General features: G+C 44.6%; 1 pseudogene across 1 annotated transcript; it reads left to right on the top strand.

The window, feature by feature from the left end:
* The first annotated feature begins 7,710 nt into the window (after window positions 1–7,710).
* On the top strand, window positions 7,711–14,216 carry LOC118080207 (uncharacterized; annotated as a pseudogene). Its single transcript, XR_015948538.1, has 2 exons — window positions 7,711–7,770; window positions 10,250–14,216. The product of XR_015948538.1 is annotated as an uncharacterized LOC118080207 (transcript).
* Window positions 14,217–14,508: the final 292 nt, after the last annotated feature.

The raw sequence follows: 14,508 nt of genomic DNA, 5'->3' as shown, positions 1-14,508 counted from the left end.
TCTTAACCGTTTCGGAGCCGAACGGCAGGAGCCTCTGGGCTGTTCCGGGCAGAAAGCGAGAAGAGGCGTTCGCCTCGCCTCCGGAAAGCCCCGGTGGATCAGTTGCACGGGCGCCCCAAAACTTTTTCTAAACTATTTTTTAAAAACAATATATTTTATTTTAAATTTATCCATTTGGTATATACATATCCAATCGAAATTTGCAATAGATGACCCCCCGGTTTCCACCCCCCTTTTATTCTCCTTGCATATAATTAATTCCATTTCTCCTATTAGAATCATAGAATCATAGAGTTGGAAGAGACCACAAGGGCCATCCAGTCCAACCCCCTGCCAAGCAGGAAACACCATCAAAGCATTCCTGACATATGCCTCTCAAGCCTCTGCTTAAAGACCTCCAAAGAAGGAGACTCCACCACACTCCTTGGTAGCAAATTCCACTGCCGAACAGCTCTTACTGTCAGGAAGTTCTTCCTAATGTTTAGGTGGAATCTTCTTTCTTGAAGTTTGAATCCATTGCTCCGTGTCCGCTTCTCTGGAGCAGCAGAAAACAATCTTTCTCCCTCCTCCATATGACATCCTTTCATATATTTGAACATGGCTATCATATCACCCCTTAACCTTCTCTTCTCCAGGCTAAACATACCCAGCTCCCTAAGCCGTTCCTCATAAGGCATCGTTTCCAGTAATTTCTACTTCTTTTTTCCTCCTAGTTCTATTCTTAGTTCATAAATATTACATCAAACCTGCTAATATTTTGACGTTTACACAGTGGTTTTTTAAAAATAGTCTATGAAGTTTTCCCCCCTTCATGGATCAATGCCTTGTCGTGGCGAAGGGGCTTGAATAACTCAGAGAAGCTATGAGCTATGCCATGCAGGGCCACCCAAGATGGACAGGTCATAGTGGAGAGTTTTGACTAAACGTGATCCACCTGGAGAAGGAACTGGCAAGCCACTCCAGTATCCCTGCCAAGAAAACTCCATGGACAAAGACAACAGGCATATAAAAGTTATGACGCTGGAAGATGAGCCCCTCAGGTCGGAAGGCGTCCAACATGCTACTGAGGAAGAGCGGAGGACAAGTACAAGTAGATTCAGAGCTGATGAAGCGGCTGGGCCAAAGCCGAAAGGACGCTCAGTTGCGGATATGCCTGGAAGCGAAAGGAAAGTCCGATGCTGTAAAGAAAAATATTGCATAGGAACCTGGAATGTAAGAACCATGAGTGGAGGTAAGCTGGATGTGGTCAAAAATGAGATGACAAGAATAAATATCGACATCCTGGGCATCAGTGAACTAAAATGGAAGGGAATGGGCGAATTCAGTTCGGATGACTATCATATCTACTACTGTGGGCAAGAATCCTGTAGCAGAAATGGAGTGGCCCTCATAGTCAACAAAAGAGTGGCAAAAGCTGTAATGGGATGCAATCTCAAAAATGACAGAATGATCTCGATACGAATCCAAGGCAGACCTTTTAACATCACAGTAATCCAAGTTTATGCACCAACTACCGGTGCTGAAGAAAGTGAAACTGACCAATTCTATGAAGACCTACAACACCTTCTAGAAATGACACCAAAGAAGGATGTTCTTCTCATTACAGGGGACTGGAATGCTAAAGTAGGGAATCAAGAGATAAAAGGAACAACTGGCAAGTTTGGCCTTGGAGTTCAAAATGAAGCAGGGCAAAGGCTAATAGAGTTCTGTCAAGAGAACAAGCTGGTCATCACAAACACTCTATTCCAACAACACAAGAGACGACTCTACACATGGATATCACCAAATGGACAGCATCGAAATCAGATTGATTATATTCTCTGCAGCCAAAGATGGAGAAGCTCTATACAGTCAGCAAAAACAAGACCTGGAGCTGACTGTAACTCAGATCATCAGCTTCTTATAGCAAAATTCCAGCTTAAACTGAAGAAAGTAGGAAAAACCACTGGGCCAGTAAGATACAATCTGAATCAAATCCCTTATGAATACACAGTGGAAGTGAGGAACAGGTTTAAGGATTTAGATTTGGTGGACAGAGTGCCTGAAGAACTATGGATGGAGGCTCGTAACATTATACAGGAGGCAGCAATGAAAACCATCCCAAGGAAAAGGAAATGCCAGAAAGCAAAATGGCTGTCCAACGAGGCCTTACAAATAGCGGAGGAGAGGAGGCAAGCAAAATGCAAGGGAGATAGGGAAAGATACAGGAAACTGAATGCAGATTTCCAAAAAACAGCAAGGAGAGACAAGAGGGTCTTCTTAAATGAGCAATGCAAAGAAATAGAGGAAAACAATAGAATGGGGAAAACCAGAGATCTGTTCAAGAAAATTGGAGATATGAAAGGAACATTTCGTACAAAGATTACCATAATCAAGGACAAAAGTGGTAAGGACCTAACAGAAGCAGAAGACATCAAGAAGAGGTGGCAAGAATACACAGAGGAATTATACCAGAAAGATATGGAGGTCTCGTACACCTCAGGTAGTGTGGTTGCTGACCTTGAGCCAGACATCTTGGAGAGTGAAGTCAAATGGGCCTTAGAAAGCATTGCTAATAACAAGGCCAGTGGAAGTGATGATATTCCAGCTGAACTGTTTAAAATTTTAAAAGATGATGCTGTTAAGGTGCTACACCCAATATGCCAGCAAGTTTGGAAAACTCAGCAATGGCCAGAGGATTGGAGAAGATCAGTCTACATCCCAATTCCAAAGAAGGGCAGTGCCAAAGAATGCTGCAACTACCGCACAATTGTGCTCATTTCACACGCTAGCAAGGTTATGCTTAAAATTCTACAAGGCAGGCTTAGGCAGTATGTGGACCGAGAACTCCCAGAAGTGCAAGCTGGATTTCGAAAGGGCAGAGGAACCAGAGACCAAATAGCAAACATGCGCTGGATTATGGAGAAAGCTAGAGAGTTCCAGAAAAACGTCTACTTCTGCTTCATTGACTATGCAAAAGCCTTTGACTGTGTCGACCACAGCAAACTATGGCAAGTTCTTAAAGAAATGGGAGTGCCTGATCACCTCATCTGTCTCCTGAGAAATCTCTATGTGGGACAAGAAGCTACAGTTAGAACTGGATATGGAACAACTGATTGGTTCAAAATTGGGAAAGGAGTACGACAAGGTTGTATATTGTCTCCCTGCTTATTTAACTTATATGCAGAATTCATCATGCGAAAGGCTGGACTAGATGAATCCCAAGCCGGAATTAAGATTGCTGGAAGAAATATCAACAACCTCAGATATGCAGATGACACAACCTTGATGGCAGAAAGCGAGGAGGAATTAAAGAACCTTTTAATGAGGGTGAAAGAGGAGAGCGCAAAATATGGTCTGAAGCTCAACATCAAAAAAACCAAGATCATGGCCACTGGTCCCATCACCTCCTGGCAAATAGAAGGGGAAGAAATGGAGGCAGTGAGAGATTTTACTTTCTTGGGCTCCTTGATCACTGCAGATGGTGACAGCAGTCACGAAATTAAAAGACGCCTGCTTCTTGGGAGAAAAGCAATGACAAACCTAGACAGCATCTTAAAAAGCAGAGACATCACCTTGCCGACAAAGGTCCGTATAGTTAAAGCTATGGTTTTCCCAGTAGTGATGTATGGAAGTGAGAGTTGGACCATAAAGAAGGCTGATCGCCGAAGAATTGATGCTTTTGAATTATGGTGCTGGAGGAGACTCTTGAGAGTCCCATGGACTGCAAGAAGATCAAACCTATCCATTCTTAAGGAAATCAGCCCTGAGTGCTCCCTGGAAGGACAGATCGTGAAGCTGAGGCTCCAATACTTTGGCCACCTCATGAGAAGAGAAGAATCCTTGGAAAAGACCCTGATGTTGGGAAAGATTGAGGGCACTAGGAGAAGGGGACGACAGAGGACAAGATGGTTGGACAGTGTTCTCGAAGCTACGAACATGAGTTTGACCAAACTGCGGGAGGCAGTGCAAGACAGGAGTGCCTGGCGTGCTATGGTCCATGGGGTCACGAAGAGTCGGACACGACTAAACGACTAAACAACAACAATGAAGTTTTCCCTTTCCAGGCTGAATTTTTTCTCATCTTGGCCCCTGATCCTCACAATAAGTTTAGCCATTTCGGCATAATCAGGGGGACATATTTTGTTCTATGACCAATGGTACCTATCGCTCAAATATGGGGGAGCGGAAAGCAACTCGGCACAGAGAGAGAGACAGAGAGAGAGAGAACATTCCTGGAGGGTGTGGGCACAGTGTAGGGAAATAATGACAGGAAAATAACAGAAAAATATGAAGGGATGCTGAAAATGCAATTGAATAATATCTAGGGCACAGGTGAAAGGCAAAGCAAGTTTCTAGTCCTCTTGTTTCAGAATGAAGAGCTGTTTAATTAGGAAGCAAGGAAACTGCCTCACTCAGATCCAGACCATTGGTCCATCTAGTTCAGTGCTGTCTGCACTGACTGGCAGCATTTCTCCAGGTTTCAGGCAGGGACTGGGACAATTTCTTAGCCCCGCCGGAACATGTCAGGGATTGAACCCGGAACCTTCTGCACGCAAGAGCCACTGAGCTGCAGCTCTTTCGTCTTTTAAGTGAAACCAACTGCAGAATTTGCCAGCCACCGCGGATCTCTGGGAGTTACCAGGATGAAACTGTCTCACCTGCTGCTGCTTCTCCTCTGCCTGACTCAGGAGGAAACCTTCGGCCAGGGCCACCACCTGGGAACTGGTCTCTGCTCTGCATTCCCTCACCCAGTTCTCCATCTCCGGGGGGAGGACAGCCAGGAACTGCTCCAGGATCACCAGGTCCAGGATCCGAGCCTTGGTGTGCCGCTCTGGCTCCAGCCACTCCCTGCAAAGGGAGTGGAGTTGGCTGCAAACCTCTCAGGGTCCCTTGGAGTGCCAGTGGCTGAAGACAGGATCTGGTGACTGAAACAGAAGTCAGCAGACCCTTATATAAACAGTGCCAGTGTTTCAGGCAGATCCACTAGCAGGAGGCTGAGGGACCCTGAGAGGTTTGCAGCCGACTCCACCATCTCTGCTGTCAGTGGTTGAAGCCAGGGAGACACACCAAGGCTCAGATCCTGGATTTAGTGACCCTGGAGCAGCTCCTGGCTGTCCTCCCCACAGAGATTGGGGTGAGGGAATGTGGAGCGGAGACCAGGTCCCAGGCGGTGGCCTTGGCCGAAGGTTTCCTCCTGAGGCAGGCAGAGGACGAGAACCAGGTGAGAGAGTTTAGAATTGTAGAGTTGAAAGGGATCCAAGCATCATGTAGTCGACCCCCTGCAATGCAGATATCTCAACATGTGGTTTCTCATCCAATTTTAAACCATACTGGACACTGCTTAGCTTTGCAAATGTGCTAGCAGTTTGGAAGCCATATCTGTAAAAAAAAGGAAACATGGAAGGAATTTGGGCAACAGACAAAGATATGTTAACAGAAGAAGAAAACAGGTTAAAGGTGAAAGAATATGAGGATATAAAAGCTCTGTTAACAGATTGGTTACAATATTACCAATTAAATACAAACTACTGTTGGAACGGGAGATAAAAGATGAAGAGGTTAAAGCTGTAATGATACACTGTCAAAATTCATCAGATGCCTACATTACGCAAATCCAATTGAAACACCACGCAAGCGTAATAGGTTGTAGAATAACAATTGTAGATTCTAGTTACAGGTAGGTAGCCGTGTTGGTCTGAGTCGAAACAAAATGAAAAAATTCCTTCAGTAGCACCTTAAAGACCAACTAAGTTTTTATTTTGGTATGAGCTTTCGTGTGCATGCACACTTCTTCAGATACACTGAAACAGAAGTAACCAGACCCTTATGTATATTCCGAGGGTGGGGGTGATGGGAATGGTAAACCTGTTGATGACTGTTAACGACTGTTAATGACTGCAATTGGTCTTGCGGGAAAAAGCAAGGGCTGAGGTGCTAAGGAAAGCTTGATCATGTATAATGAGATAAGAATCCTATGTCTCTGTTCATGCCAGGTGTCTCCATTGTTTTAAGCTTGGTAATGAGTTACAATTCAGCGACTTCTCTTTCCAGTCTGTTTCTGAAATTTTTCTGTAATAAAACAGCTACTTTGAGATCTTGTATAGAATGTCCTGGGAGATTGAAGTGTTCTCCTACTGGTTTCTCTGTCTTGTGATTCCTGATGTCAGATTTATGTCCATTTATCCTTTGGCGTAGGGTTTGGCCTGTTTGCCCTTCAGCTCTCTATATTGGACCAACAGGCCAAACCCTACGCCAAAGGTCCAGTCACAGACGACTCTGGGGTTGCGGCGCTCATCTCACTTTACTGGCCAAGGGAGCTGGCGTACAGCTTCCAGGTCATGTGGCCAGCATGACTAAGCTGCTTCTGGCGAACCAGAACAGCGCACGGAAACGTCGTTTACCTTCCCGCTGGAGCGGTACCGATTTATCTACTTGCACTTCGTGCTTTAGAACTGCTAGGTTGGCAGGAGCAGGGACCGAACAACAGGAGCTCACCCCGTCATGGGGATTCGAACAGCCAACCTTCTGATCGGCAAGAAAACCCTTTTACTTGTAATGCATACCTACATCTCGTGGAGCTGTGGTCAAGGTCTGCTGTGTAGATGTGTGTTCTAAGTCAGTATGTACTACAGTAGCATATCTCTAAGTGATCTGGTGCGTTGTTTAACAGCAGGGAAAGACCTCACAGCCTGGAATAAAAATATATCACTTGAATATATCACTTGAATCATATATATCACTTGAATCATATGAAAAGCTGTAGAAAGAGATTTTAAAATTCACGGCATGTAGTTAATTAAAAGAAAATTCTATGAAGATGATGCACCAGTGGTATTTGACTCCAGTAAAGCTTGCTAAAATGTATAAAGATACCTCTAATTTATGCTGGAAATGTAAGGATAACCTTACCTTTTTTTCATATGTGGTGGACATATGAAAGTAAAGGGCTTCTGGGAAATTATATACAATGAATTTTTAAAAACGTTTAAAATTACATTTGTAAAAGGAAAAAACCAGAGGCTTTTTTTTTACTAGGTGTAATAGGAGAAGAATTGCCAAGGAAGCAAAAGAGACTCTTTATTTATGCTACTACAGTGGCGAGAATGCTACCAGCCCACATGTAAAAAGAAGAAAAGGTCCCAACGAAAGAAGAATGGAAAACTAAGATGATTGACTATGCAGAAATGGCTAAACTTACCGTGAAGATCAGGCACCAAGATGAGAAAAAATTCAATCTAGAATGGGAAAACTTTATAGACTATTTTAGAGAACACTGTAAAAACGTCAAAACATTGGCAGGTTTGATGTAATATTTATGAACTAAGAATGGAATTAGGAGGGGGGGAAGTTGACATTAATTGGAGAAATATAATTATATGCAAGGAAGATGGGGGGGATGGAAACAGGAGGGGGCGATGGAAAGCCATTCATTGCAAATTTGGATTGGATATCTATGTACTAAAAGGGGAAATGTTATTTTGAAAACTGAAAATAAAATATATTGTTTTTAAAAATAGCTTAGAAAATGTTTTGGGGCGCCCGTGCAGCTGATCCACCGGGGCTTTCCGGAGGCGAGGCGAACGCGTCTTCTCGCTTTCTGCCCGGAACAGCCCAGAGGCTCCTGCCGTTCAGCTCCGAAACGGTTAAGAGCAGCGGCGACAGAGCTGAGATTCCTAGAGGGGAGGATAAAAGGCTGATGGTAGAACAGCCACTTCCGCTTCCTGTCCCGCTTCCCTAGGGAGATGCTGGTTATGGCGGCGGCTGTCCTTCCTCGCGGAGGCGCTGGAGGTGCGTAATATATATATTATAACTGGGGGGGGGGAGTGGGGGTGCTGCTGGAGGGAGTATGGGGAGGAATTAAAAAACCCTATTAGGCAAACCGTTTCAACGTAGGTTTTTTCTGTGTCTCCTTTTTATACTCGTCAATTTATTCAGATTTTCACATCTTAATTTTTTTTTTAAAAGAACTCTTGAAAATTGGTCAGCATTTTGGTGCAGATTTCTCCTCATGCACACACTTTTGCAATGGATATTTCCCATAATATTTACATTTCCCATAATTTATGCATTCTGTATATAATTCCGCTAAAATGATTCATTTCTAGGTATTTCCCCCTTTGTTTTTGGGGTAGGAAATCTTTTCCCAATGGATGGGCATATCTTTCTCCTCCTCTCCTCCCTGAAGGCCAACTTGGGCATGTGGTCACCTTCCTTGATCTCTCCATAGGCTTGGGGTCAAGGCAAACATAATAATAATAATAATAATAATAATAATAATAATAATAATAATAATAATAATAATAATAAATATATTTATACCCCGCCCACCCTGGCCAGGACCGGGCTCAGGGCGGCTAACACGAAATATAAATTACAAAAAACGTAATAGGGGGAAAACAATTAAAATACAGCTTAAAATATAGTGGATGAGAGATCCAAATTAATGCAACTGACCACTGCTAAGGGCTCATTATGCATCCATCAAGACCTTGGCTCTGCTGTAACAGCAGATTAATCTCATGGGCTGCCCAGAGCACATTCTAGTCCTGTTGTGTTGGTTTTTTACAGTTGGTAAGGCCTGAGGATATGGACACGGTGCTTGGATCAGTCAGGGTGACCATTTACACTCTAGACCCCTCTTGCCCCTCTTGGCTGACAAAAACCAGCAGGGAGGGAACAGCTGGCTGGGCCAGGGAGATGATCGATGCCTTTTTACAAGAGGGGGTGGTTCCTGCATGTTTGAAGGAGGCAGTAGTAAAACCACTCCTTAAGAAACCTTCCCTGGATTCAGAAAACTTAACTAACTACCGGCCACTTGCTAATCTCCCTTTCCTGGGCAAAGTTCTGGAGCAAGTGGTCACAAACCAGATCCAAGTGCCTTTGGAGGAAACTGGTTTTCTGGATACATTTCAGAGTGCCTTCCATCACCTTTGGGTGATGGCCCAGCTACTCCCCTATCTGGACTGGGATAGCCTATCTACCGTTGTCTATGCTCTGGTAACTTCAAGGTTAGATATAGATACAGATATAGATATAGGTATGAATTGGAATTTGGAAACTTCAGCTAGTGCAGAATTCAGTGGCCAGGTTACTCACCGGAGCAAGGAAGTTTGAGCATGTTACACCCATCCTGGTCTGACTGAAATGGCTACCAATTAGTTTCCAGGCCCAATTCAAAGTGCTAGTTTTGACCTATAAAGCCTTAAATGGCTCAGGACCACAATACTTCAAGGACTGCTTCTTTCCATATGAACCTAACTGGACCCTGAGATCCCCTTATGAGGCCCTCCTTCGTGTGCCTCCTCCTCTAGAGGTCCGGAGGGTGGCAACATGAGAACAGGGCCTTCTCTGGAGACGCTCCCCGTCTGTGGAATGCTCTCCCCAGGGAAGTTCGCCTGGCGACATCCTTATACACCTTTGTTGTTGTTTACTTGTCTTAGTCGTGTCCGACTCTCCGTGACCCCATGAAACAGAGCATGCCTTGACAACTCGCTTTTTTCTCAAAGCTTTTCCTTTTTTTATGTCCATGGAGCTTTCATGGCAAAATATTGGAGTGGGTTGCCAGTTCCCTCTCCAGGTGGAACACATTGGCTGACCTGTCCGTCTTGGGTGGCCCCGAACGACATAGATCATAGCTTCTTGGAGTTATTCAAGCCCCTTCGCCACAACAAGGCAGTGATCCATGCAAGGCAGGTGTCATGCAAAGATGTTCCTTTTTACCAGGCTTTTGCTTGATATGTTTGACATCCTATACCCTTTTTCAAACGTAGCTCTTTTTTGGGGGGGGTTATTGGGTTGTTTATATTCTGATTATATATGATGTGATCCTTTCTTTGAACCACGCTGAGACCTCCGGGTAAAGGGCAGTATATAAACTCAATAAATAATAATACTAATATTAATACTTTCATTATTTGTACCCCATGGATCTGACTAGGTTGCGCCAGCCACTCTAGCTGGCTTCTAGCAAATATAAAAGCATCATAAAACATAAAACTTAAAAAGCTTCCCCACACATGGCTGCCTTCAGATGTCTTCAAAAAGTTGCATAGTTATTTATTTGACAACTGACGGGAGGGCGTTCCACAGGGTTGGCACCACTACCAATAAGGCCCTCTGCCTTGTTCCCTGTAACGTCACTTTGTGCAGTGAGGGAACCGGCAGAAGGCCCTGGGGCCTGGATCTCGTTGTCCAGACTGAATGATTGATGCTACTGAATAAGGACGCTTCTTTAGCATTTCATCAGTTTGCCTTTTTATTCGATCAGCACATGTTGAAGGGATGCTAGCAGAAGGGGAGCAATCAGAAGTGTCACCAAAAGGATCCACAGAGGATGAGGAGGAGCAAAGTAATCTGAGGGTTCAAGATGGAGGCAGCAGGCAAGAGGGGAGACGAAAGCAAAAGCCGGAGGGTGACTCCGGGACGTCTCAGGGTGGTGAAAATCAAATTCACAGAGAGGAGAAAAAGCATGTATGCACCGTGTGTGGAAAGAGATTGGGTAGTCGCTCAGCTCTTACCTTGCATCAAAGACTACACACAGGAGAGAAACCATATATATGTTCTGAGTGTGGAAAGAGCTTCAGTCACAGTAGTGGCCTTACATCGCATCAACGGACTCATACAGGGGAGAAACCTTACAAATGTTTGGACTGTGGAAAGAGCTTCAGTCACAGTAGTGCCTTTATCTTGCATCAAAGAACTCATACAGGGGAGAAACCATATAAATGTTCAGAGTGTGGAAAGAGCTTCAGACAGAGTGGTGGCCTTACTTCGCATCAAAGAACTCATACAGGAGACAAACCTTATACATGTTCAGAGTGTGGAAAGAACTTCAGTCGGACTACTTCCCTTACCACACATCAAAGATCGCATACAGGGGAGAAACCGTATACATGTTCAGACTGTGGAATGAGCTTCAGTCACAGTAGCGTCCATAAGTCACACCAACGGATTCATACAGGGGAGAAACCGTATACGTGTTTGGAGTGTGGAAAGAGCTTCACTCGCAGCAATGCACGTACTAGACATCAACAAACTCATCAAGGCAGCAAACCTTATAAATGCTGGGAATGTGGCAAGAGCTTCAGTCGCTCTGACTCCCTTTCCTCGCATCAAAGAATTCATCTAGGGGAGAAACGATATACATGTTTGGAGTGTGGAAAGAGCTTCAGCCACAGTTGCAGCCTTACCTTGCATCAAAGACTGCACACAGGAGAGAAACCTTATAAATGTTTGGAGTGTGGAAAGAGCTTCTGCCGCGGTAGCCAACTCACATTGCATCAAAGAACTCATACAGGAGAGAAACCGTATACATGTTCGGAGTGTGGAAAAAGCTTCAGTTGCAGTAGCGGCCTTAAGTCGCATCAAAGAACTCATACAGGAGAGAAACCATATATATGTTCGGAGTGTGGAATGAGCTTCAGTTGCAGTAGCGGCCTTACCAAGCATCAAAGAACTCATACAGGAGAGAAACCATATACATGTTCGGAGTGTGGAATGAGCTTCAGTTGCAGTAGCTCCCTTAAGTCACATCAAAGAACTCATACAGGAGAGAAACCGTATACATGTTCAGAGTGTGGAAAGAGCTTCAATCGCAGTAACAACCTTACTGGCCACCAAAGAACTCATACAGGAAGGAAATCTTAGAAATGTTTGGCGTATGGAAAGAACGTCAGTGACGGAGTCCCTTACTAAAAAGTAAATAACTTGTACAAGGGAAACATCTTAGAAACGGTAGGAGTGTGGGAAGATCTTTAATCATATCAAATAACTCCTACAGAGAGTAAGCCAATGATTGTGTTTAGAATTAGAATTTGCTTCCATTACAATTTTTTTTCCTTTAGTGGCTGGGTTGCAAATTGTTCCCCTGATCAGAATTAAAAAATTCCTTCAGTAGCACCTTAAAGACCAACTAAGTTTTTATTTTGGTATGAGCTTTCGTGTGCATGCACACTTCTTCCATACATCACTACTGGGAAAACCATAGCTTTAACTATACGGACCTTTGTCGGCACACTTCTTCAGATACCTCTTCTTCAGATACCTGCACACGAAAGCTCATACCAAAATAAAAACTTAGTTGGTCTTTAAGGTGCTACTGAAGGAATTTTTTTATTTTGCTTCGACTCAGACCAACACGGCTACCTACCTGTAACCCCTGATCAGAGTTAGATTTAGATTTCCCCCCCCCCCAAATTTTCATGGCTTCACAATTTGCATAAATTTTACATCTCTACTCATGCCCCTTTCATTGCTGCCTTGTTAGAAACTGTCCTCTGGTCCTCCCATATGTCTGTCGTTCACTAAATTGCTTGCACTTCCCATTACAAAGCACAAGCCATTCCTGGGCAGAGAGCTGCTGTACCCCAGAGCTCCCCCCCCCAAAAAAATTCAACCTCATCCAGCAGGCAATGCTAAGAACTGAATTCTGTTTAAATGCAGTTTTTAAGACGTGGGTGGTGCTGTGGTCTAAACCACAGAGCCTAGGCCTTGCCAATCGGAAGGTTGGTGGTTTGAATCCCTGCGACGGGGTGAGCTCCCGTTGCTCGGTCCCTGCTCCTGCCAACCTAGCCGTTCGAAAGCATGTCAAAGTGCAAGTAGATAAACAGGTACCGCTCCTACGGGAAGGTAAACGGCGTTTCCGTGCACTGCTCTGGTTTGCCAGAAGCGGCTTAGTCATGCTAGCCACATGACCCGGAAGCTGTACGCCAGCTCCCTCGGCCAGTAAAGCGAGATGAGCACTGGAAGCCCAGAGTTGTTTGCGACTGGACTTAACAGTCAATAGTCTGTTTACCTTTACCCTTAAGATATATTTGCACAGAAATGTAAAAAAAATGCCTGTGTTAGGAAAACAATTTCCTTAGATACCCTAGTGCAGGCTTTCCCAAGCTTGGGTCTCTAGCTGTTTTTGGACTACAATTCCCATCATCCCTTATGACTGCTAACTGGGGGTGATGGGAGTTGTAGTCCAGAAAGAACTGGTGATCCAAGTGTGGGAATCCTGCTCTAGTGAAAGGTGAGGATACGGACATGAACTTTGCTGATTAAATTGTAGATTGCCTCCCCCCCAACAGTCAATTCCACAAGCGCACAGTGCAACAGGATTGAGTGTTGGGGGGGGGGGAGCCTGGTTAATTTCATTGTACACAGGTTGTGCATTGACAATAAAGGTATTGTTATTATTCTCTTTCATAGCTCTGATAAGAGAGTTCAGGGAGCAAACAGCCCTCTTACTCTGATGCCTTCGCTCCCCCTGCCTTGCTGAGCTTGTGTGTGTCTGCTTCCTTGCAGCTAAGGGATCTGCTGTTGCTCAGGCTCATGCCGCTATCTTTGCTGCCTTGTTAGAAGCTGCCCACTGGTGCCCCCCACTCACCCCCATATGTGTGCCATTCACTATAAGGTTTGCACAAGCCATTTCTCGCCACTGGCAGAGAACCTGCCCAGACCCCAATGTGTCTGTCTGGTGCTCTGCCACTTCTTGTTCCAAAGATTGCCCATTTTCCCACTAGGCACATGGGCAAGAGGGGAAGCAGGCAAGCAAATCCTTAAGATCCCGACAGGAACGCCAGGACAAGATCTCAAAGCAGCTGTTTTATTACAGAAAAATTTACAGACTGGAAAGAGAAGTTGCTGAATTGCAACTCATTAGCAAGCTTAAAACCATGGAGCCACCTGGAATGAACAAAGACATAGGATTCTTATCTCATTATACATGATCAAGCTTTCCTTAGCACCTCAGCCCTTGCTCCCCCCCCCCCGCAAGACCAATTGCAGTCATTAACAGTAACAGTCATCAACAGGTTTACCACTCCTATCAGCCCATCACCCATTCCCATTCCCATCACCCCCACCCTCTGAATATACATAAGGGCCTGGTGGCTTCTGTTTCAGTGTATCTGATGAAGTGTGCATGCACACGAAAGCTCATACCAAAATAAAAACTTAGTTGGTCTTTAAGGTGCTACTGAAGGATTTTTTTTTATTTTGTTTCGACTCAGACCAACACGGCTACCTACCTGTAACTACAGTAGTCATTTTAAGTTTTTTTTTTACTGATAATTTCATTGTTTTATTTTTCCTGAACTATGGATTTTTCAAAAATGTATATGTATAGTAAAGTTGCATGTAAATCTTACGGAACAAAATAATAAATGCCTACAAAAGATGTCATAGCAAAACAAGCATGCAATTCCTAAGAGGCCATTTACAACTCGTTTCAGTGCAGGTTTTCTGAGGAGCCACAACAACGCGCCACACCCACAACCCCGCCTCCGCCACGAGATCCTGTAAAACAGGGGGGCTCTGAGGCTCAGGGGGATCTGAAGGGGGCCTATTACCAGACAACCCACAGAGTCAGGCCAGGGCCAAGGAATGGAGATACAGGGCGGAGGCCTTGGGTTACATTTAAATACTAGCCCAAGCCAAGGCCTCGCCTCTACTTTACAGCCTAAAGACTAGGCCTCGGCTCCCTTTTACAGACTAGGCCTCAGCTCTACAGCCCTTTAAATACTATCCCGAATGGAGCCC

Source organism: Zootoca vivipara, chromosome 2 (assembly GCF_965207765.1).
Source record: "Zootoca vivipara chromosome 2, rZooViv2.hap1.1, whole genome shotgun sequence".
Classification (NCBI taxonomy): Eukaryota; Metazoa; Chordata; class Lepidosauria; order Squamata; family Lacertidae; genus Zootoca; species Zootoca vivipara.
The sequence above is the reverse complement of the archived record's forward strand: the minus strand, read 5'-3'. Positions and strand labels throughout refer to the sequence as shown.